Source organism: Neltuma alba, unplaced genomic scaffold, assembly GCF_004799145.2.
Source record: "Neltuma alba isolate B1F8T4 unplaced genomic scaffold, ASM479914v2 tig00010691_pilon, whole genome shotgun sequence".
In the NCBI taxonomy this organism is placed as follows: domain Eukaryota; kingdom Viridiplantae; phylum Streptophyta; class Magnoliopsida; order Fabales; family Fabaceae; genus Neltuma; species Neltuma alba.
In genome coordinates this window covers 298,417-308,647 of record NW_021635531.1, presented here as the reverse complement: position 1 = coordinate 308,647, position 10,231 = coordinate 298,417, and the positions used below count along the sequence as shown (strand labels likewise).

Below are 10,231 nucleotides of genomic sequence, written 5' to 3'. Positions count from 1 at the left end.
GGAAGAACGAGGAAGAAGAGGAGGTGATTGAAGGAGAAGATCGGTTCGTTCAAAGGAGGAAATCAAGCAAGGTAAGCCTTGTGAACATTCTCCTACTCTTCTTTCTCTCAACCGTTGCAACTTTAGAAGAGGAAATGACAATTTAAAACTCTCGGTTATGGAGGAAAAATCAGTATCTAAATGTAACAAAAGTAGTAAAGTGTAGATAGAGGCTTGATCAAGTAAGTTATGGGGTTGTATATGTTGTTGATTTGCTTTTGGAATGTTTGAACCGAGCCCCTGTTCTGCTTTTTGGTGTGAGCGTTAGGTTTTATGAAAGAGAAGATGAGGTTGTGATGTGTGTGTGTATATATATATATATATATATATGTATATACACGATGGCATGACGTTTACTCTTTCTTTTTGAGATTTCGGTGACTGGTTTGGAAGTACACTTGGTATCTGGAAAAATTTTCAGATTTTCTGTTCAATGTAGCGTGATATGTAGGAGAGGAAGAGAGATGATTAAAGCCCAAAGGGAAGACATAAATGAATATTTTGGAAGTTTGTATCTGTATGAATATGTTGTAGTTGAAAGTGAAATTGTCATGTAAGAGAGGTGGGCCCGTTGGATTTAGTGGAAAGGGAGATGGTCAAAAAGTTTGTGGATAGATTTATATATATATATGTGTGTGTGTGGCTGGTTATGCGTGTGAGAATCTGAAACTTTTGAAGCTAGAAATTGATGAAAATTTTGTGGATACGCTAGGAAAGGTTAGCATTGAGTTAATGCTTTAAATATTTATAATTCTGGAAAATTCTACAGATTAGGAAGAGTTGTTGAAATTAATTGAGTACTCATTCTTTAATACATTTTAATGTTGAATAATGATTTGGGAAGGCAAAATTCAGATTTGGGACATTAAAGTAGTGGATAGAATGATGTTTATGAAGCTGGAATTTCAAGAAAGTATGGGTGAAGTGTTGTTACTGTTATAAATATTAAGTAGGATCCTGAAAATATTCCAGGGTACATATTCATTTTTGAAAGAATTGGAATAAATAATCTACTTTACATATACTTATATATGTGTGTGTATATATATATATATATATTAATCTACCACTCCCCATATAAATTATAGGATTTGATATTTGTTCAAGTCCATTAAGAAGGGAGCCAAGGAAGAAGCAAGGGGAAGTTAGTACAGAAGAAAAAGCAAAAGGTAGTAACTCTTTTCCTTTAATGTGATTGTGCATTGATTGCCACATGCTTGGATGTGCCTTTATGCTGATTGTGCATGAGAACATGTAAGTTGCCTTTGCATAATAATATTTGTCATGACAATATGCGCTGGTTTCCATTTATTTTGGAATGTGGGCGCGATAGATAGCGATTAGCTATATGGGTGTATGGTGTATATGCATCATTGATTATACTTGGATGCAAGGTGTTGTTCTCTTTGGCCTGTGTAGCATGTTGTTTGTGATCTTGTATGATTACGTGAGGGAAATTTGTTACTACTGGGATTCTTTAGAATCTCACCCCTTCTTCCATGTAATACAGCAAGAGCAAGTACTCCTAAGGGCAAGGGAGTAGTGATCGGTGGAGTTTAAAAGTGCAGGAAGCTGGCGATCATTTGTACATATATATTTTGTTTAAAATGCATCTTATTTTGGAGTAAAGATATATATTGTATATCTATTTTGGTATGTAAATATTCCTCCATAAGGAGATGACTAAGGGCAGATAGATCATAATGACTGCTATTGAAGGAAATGGTCAAATTTTTTGATATAATTATTATTTGGCCTAAAATTATGTGTATCTAATTACGTATCTCGTCGTGTGAGCCAATGGCCAGGGTGTCAAATGTTAAACCCTATTGGCTATAGTTGACTTAATTCAGGATTCGAAGGGCCGGATGGAAATAACAATATATAAAATTCCCAGGATTGAAACCTGGCTTTTAATGGATCATGATTAAATAGAATAATTCTACTAGTATATAAGGGATAGGTGTTACATTTTTGGTATCAGAGCGGAGGTTCTGGCAAGAGGTCAAAATGCTCTGCTCGCTTGAGATACATAATCTTGTTATGGTTAATTGTAACAAAGGTGCATATATTGTGGTGTTAGGAATTTGATTCCTACCATTATTTTACAACTGTCTGCCTGTGATTTTAAATTGGAAATTTAGTGTTACTATTATTATTGATTATGATTTATTTCATGATCAGTAAAAGATGGTTATACTCAGAGGAGGCAGAAGTGGAGGTCGAGTTGATGAAAACAGACCCCCACCTGACCCTCTACAGCAAATATTGGACAGACTTAATAAACAACAGCAAATGATAAATGAAATTAGAGAGAATCAGGCTAGACAGGACCAAGAAAGAGAAGAAAAGAATAGGAATGATATTCCTATTGGAGGCTTACAACAACAACCCGAATTACAACCACGACAAGACCCAGCTGGTCCCTGAAGTGGCTTCTGAAAGACCAATTGCAGAGCAAGAAAGTCTACAATATTGGATTTCCAGGTTCTGTAAGCATCAACCGCCATCATTTATGGGCAAATTTGATGTACAAGCAGCTGAGGATTGGGTAATGAAATTGGAGAAGATTTTCAGAGTTATGGAGTGCTCTACTGAAAGAAAAGCTCAAATGGCAATATATAAGCTAGAAGGTGATGCAGATAGATGGTGGAAAAATACCGAACTGCTTTTGCAAGCTAGGAACGTTCCACTTACATGGGAAGTGTTTAAAGAGAAATTTAATGAGAAGTATTTCCCTCAGTCAATTAGAGATGGCAAAGAAGCTGAGTTCCTGACACTGGCACAGGCTGAAAATGAATCATTTGATGATTATCTAGCTAAGTTCATTCGATTGTCCCGGTATTCCACACAACTACAAGAGCGAAATAATGAACGTTGGAGTACTGGGAAATTGATTCGTGGATTGAAGCCTATTTTGAGAGAAAAGCTAGCTCCTATGCAGCTTGCTCATTTTGACACAGCAGTGGAGGTATGCAGAATCACTGAAAGTAACCTGCAACCTCAAAATGTGATCAAAGGCTATAGTAAGCCAGAAGCTTCTGAAGGACCATCAAGGAAGAGAAGTAATCCGACTCCTTGGGATAGGAGAAATGCAAAAAGAATGAATCAACCAAAGAAGCCAGGATCCCAAAGAGTTGCAGAAGTGAAAGAATGCCCTTACTGCGGCAGAAACCATGGGAACAGGCCATGTTGGTTTGGGCCCAATGTTTGTTATAGATGTGGAAAGCCTGGTCACTTTGCTCGAGAATGTGGGCAAAAAATGGAGGAGTTCAGGCCCAGGAATCAAGGTAAAGTCTTTGCTATGACTCATGAGGATGCTCGCAAGTCTCCAAATATGATCCAAGGTACAATTCGACTTAATGGCAATTTAGTGCAAGCATTGTTTGACTCTGGTGCTAGTCATTCTTTTATTGCTTATGAATGTGCTAGACGACTAGGGTTAAAGGTTGATAAATTGCCTTATGACTTGGTTGTGTCAACGCCCACGGGTGCTAAAGTTATTACTGCTAGTGTTTGTTTAAATTGTTTAATTCAGTATGAGCAAAATGATACAGTCATAGACCTTATCTGTATGCCATTCCAAAATATGGATATAGTTATAGGTCTCAACTGGCTATCAGCTAATAATGCATTGATTGACTGTGGAAATAAAAGGCTTGTGTTTCCTAATTCCCAAAAGATTAATGAAATAGAGCCTGAGTTAAACTTCATCTCTATAACTCAAGCAGAAAAGTGGTTACAGAAAGGTGTCAAGGGTACATGGTTTTCTTCTCATTACAAGCAGAAGCAACAGTAAATTTAGATGAGATACCTGTGGTTAGGGAATTTCCTGAAGTATTTCCTGATGACATAAGTGGGTTACCCCCTGAAAGGGAAGTGGAATTTGCAATTGATATAATACCTGGAGCAGGACCAATTTCAAAAGCCCCGTACCGTATGGCTCCTAATGAAATGGTAGAACTGAAGAAACAAATAGAGGAGTTACTAGAAAAAGGGTTTATACGACCCAGTGTTTCGCCATGGGGTGCTCCAGTGTTATTTGTGAAGAAGAAAGATGGAAGCCTCCGATTATGCATTGATTACAGGGAATTAAATAGGGTGACTATCAAGAATAAGTACCCACTTCCTCGAATAGATGACTTACTTGACCAGTTGGCAGGTTCTTGTGTATTCTCCAAAATTGATCTTAGATCGGGTTATCATCAGTTACGGGTGAAAGCAGAAGATATACCAAAAACTGCTTTTAGAACTCGGTATGGGCATTACGAGTTCTTGGTGATGCCATTTGGACTGACTAATGCACCGGCAGTATTCATGGATTACATGAACCGAATCTTTCGACAGTATTTGGATCAATTTGTGGTGGTGTTCATTGATGACATTTTGATATACTCCAAGAATAGAAAAGAACATGAGGAACATTTGAGAATTGTCTTAGAAATTCTTGAGAAGAAGCAGTTATATGCTAAGCTCAGTAAATGCGAATTTTGGCTTACAGAAGTTAAATTCTTAGGCCATGTTATCTCATGTGATGGGGTTGCAGTAGATCCTAGTAAAGTGGAAGCAGTGCTGAAATGGAAAAAGCCTGAAACGGTTACAGAAATAAGAAGTTTTCTGGGTTTAGCTGGTTACTATAGAAGATTTATCCAGAATTTCTCCAGGATTGCTTTACCGCTGACTAAGCTCACTAGAAAGAACCAACCCTTTGTATGGGATGATAAGTGTGAGGCCAGTTTTGAAGAGTTAAAGAAAAGGCTCACGTCCACTCCAGTCCTGATTATTCCTGATCCCAAACAGACCTATGTAGTCTATAGTGATGCAAGTAAACATGGTTTGGGATGTGTCTTGATGCAACAAGGCAGAGTGGTAGCATATGCCTCCCGACAACTTAAACCTCATGAAGAGAATTATCCTACACATGATCTAGAGCTAGCAGCAATAGTGTTTGCTCTCAAGATATGGAGACATTATCTCTACGGAGCAACTATAGAATTATACTGTGACCATAAGAGCCTCAAGTATTTACAAGACCAAAAAGAATTGAACATGAGGCAGAGAAGGTGGATGGAACTATTGAAAGATTATGATTATGAAATCAAATACCATCCGGGCAAAGCAAACGTTGTCGCTGATGCCCTGAGTAGAAAAACAGTGCAAGTGGCAGCTCTAATGATTGAGGAACAAGAATTATTGGAGAAATTTAGAGATTTTAATCTGTCAAATCAGATGATATTAGCAGGTTATGGTGCCACTCAAGTGGAAAGTGACTTGAGAGATGAAATAGAAGCAGCTCAGGAACAAGATGACTTGGCGAGATCAATCAAGATTAAAATTGAAAAAGGAGAGACACAAGATTATGATTTTTCGCCTAGTGGGCTGGTTAGATACAAGAGAAGAGTTTATATTCCACTGAAGGCTGAACTTAGACGGAGAATTCTCGATGAGGCACATAAAAGTAGATATACCCTTCATCCGGGCATGACAAAGATGTATCACAATTTGAAGTCATTATATTGGTGGCCAGGAATGAAAAGTGATGTCACAAAGTATGTAGCTCGCTGCCTCACATGCCAAAAGATTAAGATAGAGCATCGGAAACCTCCGGGACCTTTACAACCACTAGAGATTCCAGAATGGAAGTGGGAAAGTGTGACGATGGACTTTGTTGGAGGTTTGCCAAGAACAGCGGCTGGGTATGACACCATTTGGGTGATAGTTGATCGTTTAACAAAATCTGCTCATTTTCTTGCAATTAAAGCTAACTATACCTTAGAGAGGCTAGCACATGTATATATTAAAGAGATAGTCAAACTCCATGGTGTACCAGTTAGCATTGTATCAGATAGGGATCCACGATTTACTTCAAAGTTTTGGCGATCTCTTCATGAAGCTATGGGCACTCAACTGAAATTTAGCACAGCTTATCACCCTCAAACTGATGGTCAAACAGAAAGAACTATCCAAACACTTGAAGATATGTTGAGAGCTTGTGTTTTGGATTTTAAGAAAAACTGGGATTATATCTTGCCATTTGCTGAGTTTGCATATAATAATAGCTATCACGCGAGTATTCAGATGGCGCCATATGAAGCACTGTATGGAAGGAGGTGTCGATCTCCATTGTGCTGGACTGAGCTAAGGGAGAGAAGGTTGTATGGTCCGGAATTAGTTGATCAAACCACAGAGCAGATCAAAATTATTAGAAAAAGACTGCTTTCTGCTCAAAGCAGACAAAAGAGCTATGCTGATAAGAGAAGGAGACCATTAGAATTTGAAGTCGGAGATCATGTATTCCTCAAAATTTCACCGATCACGGGCATTGGGCGAGCAATGAAGACGAAGAAACTAAGCCCAAATACACTGGTCCATTTGAGATTCTTGGTAAAGTTGGACCAGTGGCGTATCAAATAGCTTTGCCTCCGCAATTAAGTAAGTTACATAATGTCTTCATGTCTCTCAGTTGAAGAAGTATCAACCAGACCCTAAACATATAATTGAACATGAAGAGATAGGTGTACAAGATGATCTAACCTTTGAAGTAAAGCCAGAACGGATTATTGATCATCAGGAAAAACGACTCCGGCATAAAAGTATACCATATGTGAAAGTGGTTTGGAAGGGATTGACTCCTAGAGAAGCAACTTGGGAATTAGAGGAGGACATGAAGGCACAATACCCAGATTTTATGCTTCAAGGTACGTTTTAAATTTCGAGGACGAAATTTATTTTACGGGGGGAGAATTGTAATATCCCAAATTTTATGGATTTGAGTAAAGCATGATGAAGGAGAAATTTTTAGAGAAATTGTTGAGATTAAGACCTTTAAAATATGGTCTAAATAATTATAAAGTTAATTTCAAGAATTTAGGACCTATTTTCTTGGAAATTCAAGGAAAAATAGTTAGAGGATAATTTTTGAGCTGAGATTTTTAGGAAAATTATTTCATGGACTAAAGAAGCTAATGGAAGAAGAAAATCCATATAAAATAACCAGGTTTGATTTCTGGAATTATCTGATTATCCTGGAAAAATAGAGAAGGATCAAATTGAAGGGAAAATGAAGACCAAAGGGTATAATAGTTATTTCACACGCCCTCACCGACTTATTCTACCCTAATATCTTCTCCCTTCTTATTTTCCCCTGCTACACGACTGAAACAGAGCAAGAGAGAGTCGGTGGATTAGGGGAAGAACGAGGAAGAAGAGGAGGTGATTGAAGGAGAAGATCGGTTCGTTCAAAGGAGGAAATCAAGCAAGGTAAGCCTTGTGAACATTCTCCTACTCTTCTTTCTCTCAACCGTTGCAACTTTAGAAGAGGAAATGACAATTTAAAACTCTCGGTTATGGAGGAAAAATCAGTATCTAAATGTAACAAAAGTAGTAAAGTGTAGATAGAGGCTTGATCAAGTAAGTTATGGGGTTGTATATGTTGTTGATTTGCTTTTGGAATGTTTGAACCGAGCCCCTGTTCTGCTTTTCTGGTGTGAGCGTTAGGTTTTATGAAAGAGAAGATGAGGTTGTGATGTGTGTGTGTATATATATATATATATATATATGTATATACACGATGGCATGACGTTTACTCTTTCTTTTTGAGATTTCGGTGACTGGTTTGGAAGTACACTTGGTATCTGGAAAAATTTTCAGATTTTCTGTTCAATGTAGCGTGATATGTAGGAGAGGAAGAGAGATGATTAAAGCCCAAAGGGAAGACATAAATGAATATTTTGGAAGTTTGTATCTGTATGAATATGTTGTAGTTGAAAGTGAAATTGTCATGTAAGAGAGGTGGGCCCGTTGGATTTAGTGGAAAGGGAGATGGTCAAAAAGTTTGTGGATAGATTTATATATATATGTGTGTGTGTGGCTGGTTATGCGTGTGAGAATCTGAAACTTTTGAAGCTAGAAATTGATGAAAATTTTGTGGATACGCTAGGAAAGGTTAGCATTGAGTTAATGCTTTAAATATTTATAATTCTGGAAAATTCTACAGATTAGGAAGAGTTGTTGAAATTAATTGGGTACTCATTCTTTAATACATTTTAATGTTGAATAATGATTTGGGAAGGCAAAATTCAGATTTGGGACATTAAAGTAGTGGATAGAATGATGTTTATGAAGCTGGAATTTCAAGAAAGTATGGGTGAAGTGTTGTTACTGTTATAAATATTAAGTAGGATCCTGAAAATATTCCAGGGTACATATTCATTTTTGAAAGAATTGGAATAAATAATCTACTTTACATATACTTATATATATGTGTGTGTATATATATATATATATATTAATCTACCACTCCCCATATAAATTATAGGATTTGATATTTGTTCAAGTCCATTAAGAAGGGAGCCAAGGAAGAAGCAAGGGGAAGTTAGTACAGAAGAAAAAGCAAAAGGTAGTAACTCTTTTCCTTTAATGTGATTGTGCATTGATTGCCACATGCTTGGATGTGCCTTTATGCTGATTGTGCATGAGAACATGTAAGTTGCCTTTGCATAATAATATTTGTCATGACAATATGCGCTGGTTTCCATTTATTTTGGAATGTGGGCGCGATAGATAGCGATTAGCTATATTGGTGTATGGTGTATATGCATCATTGATTATACTTGGATGCAAGGTGTTGTTCTCTTCGGCCTGTGTAGCATGTTGTTTGTGATCTTGTATGATTACGTGAGGGAAATTTGTTACTACTGGGATTCTTTAGAATCTCACCCCTTCTTCCATGTAATACAGCAAGAGCAAGTACTCCTAAGGGCAAGGGAGTAGTGATCGGTGGAGTTTAAAAGTGCAGGAAGCTGGCGATCATTTGTACATATATATTTTGTTTAAAATGCATCTTATTTTGGAGTAAAGATATATATTGTATATCTATTTTGGTATGTAAATATTCCTCCATAAGGAGATGACTAAGGGCAGATAGATCATAATGACTGCTATTGAAGGAAATGGTCAAATTTTTTGATATAATTATTATTTGGCCTAAAATTATGTGTATCTAATTACGTATCTCGTCGTGTGAGCCAATGGCCAGGGTGTCAAATGTTAAACCCTATTGGCTATAGTTGACTTAATTCAGGATTCGAAGGGCCGGATGGAAATAACAATATATAAAATTCCCAGGATTGAAACCTGGCTTTTAATGGATCATGATTAAATAGAATAATTCTACTAGTATATAAGGGATAGGTGTTACACCACCAGCCGGGACCTTCTGCATGGGAAGCACACTTCCATTATTTGAGATCGCTATCTGAGGGGGATTTAGTTTAATTTCTCGCAAAAAGAAGCAGAGAATATTTGGAGAGAAGGGCAGTGCGGGATGCCTCTGTATACGGACTCTAATTGTGGCATGTTAAATAATGTCAGAGATGTCAACATGGGAAGTTTGATAGTAAGTTCCATTACAGAATGATCCTATCCAACTATTTTTTTCATCTGCCAACAACTACGAGCGAAAATGGTGCGCAGGTTTTGGAGAAGTGTGAGATTCATGCTTTTGCATTCCGAAATTCGGAGATGTGTGAGATGAGAAAATAGGGTGTATAGACGGTGACACCAAATCTTTCAGGTTGTTCATTTCCCAGAGTTGTAGACGTCCAACGAGTTGGGAAGAGGAGCAAAAGGGGCAACTGCAACAACACAAGCACTCTACATCTTCACAGTTGCTAATTCCCAGCAATTCGATTTGGGGTGGATTATTGCTGTGGGCATGTGATAAAATATTGCATAGGGATCTACCACCTGTCCCCAGGAAACATGCTATTATAAACAACTTGATGTCTCTTGGGAGTACTACTGCTTCTCAATTTTTGAAATTCGTACCATCAAGAATTATCCTTTTCATATAATATTCTCTGTTTATCTCCTCCTCCTCCTCCTCCTCCTCCTCATCATCATCATCATCACCACCACCACTACCACCACTAAAATTATAAATTTCATGATATAAAGTTAATCGATAGCTTCTGATTTCACGAGCTTCGGCCACGAACCTCATGAAGGTATTGAAGATGCTAATGTCATGAAAGTAGGCACGTATAACTTCCAACTTTTCCAAACCTTGTGCACTTTGCACTAATGCATCCATTAAGCATTGGGCCCCACCCAACTCAAGACATTCTAAATTGATCAATTTGGATATGAGCAATGGTGATATTACCAACTTATCAATCTTGAGTAGATTCAG

At 37.5% G+C, this 10,231-nt stretch overlaps 2 long non-coding RNA genes across 3 annotated transcripts; both read left to right on the top strand.

Annotated features, from left to right (window-relative positions):
* On the top strand, positions 1-1,801 carry LOC114758406 (uncharacterized). 2 transcript variants are annotated; one of them, XR_003741789.1, is made up of 3 exons: positions 1-71; positions 1,128-1,208; positions 1,550-1,801. It is a non-coding gene; the product is annotated as an uncharacterized LOC114758406 (long non-coding RNA). The 2 variants fall into 2 exon arrangements; XR_003741788.1 differs by having other exon boundaries at positions 1,128-1,801.
* Positions 1,802-7,228: 5,427 nt separating this feature from the next.
* LOC114758407 (uncharacterized) lies at positions 7,229-9,030 on the top strand. The gene is made up of 3 exons (XR_003741790.1): positions 7,229-7,299; positions 8,357-8,437; positions 8,779-9,030. It is a non-coding gene; the product is annotated as an uncharacterized LOC114758407 (long non-coding RNA).
* Positions 9,031-10,231: the final 1,201 nt, after the last annotated feature.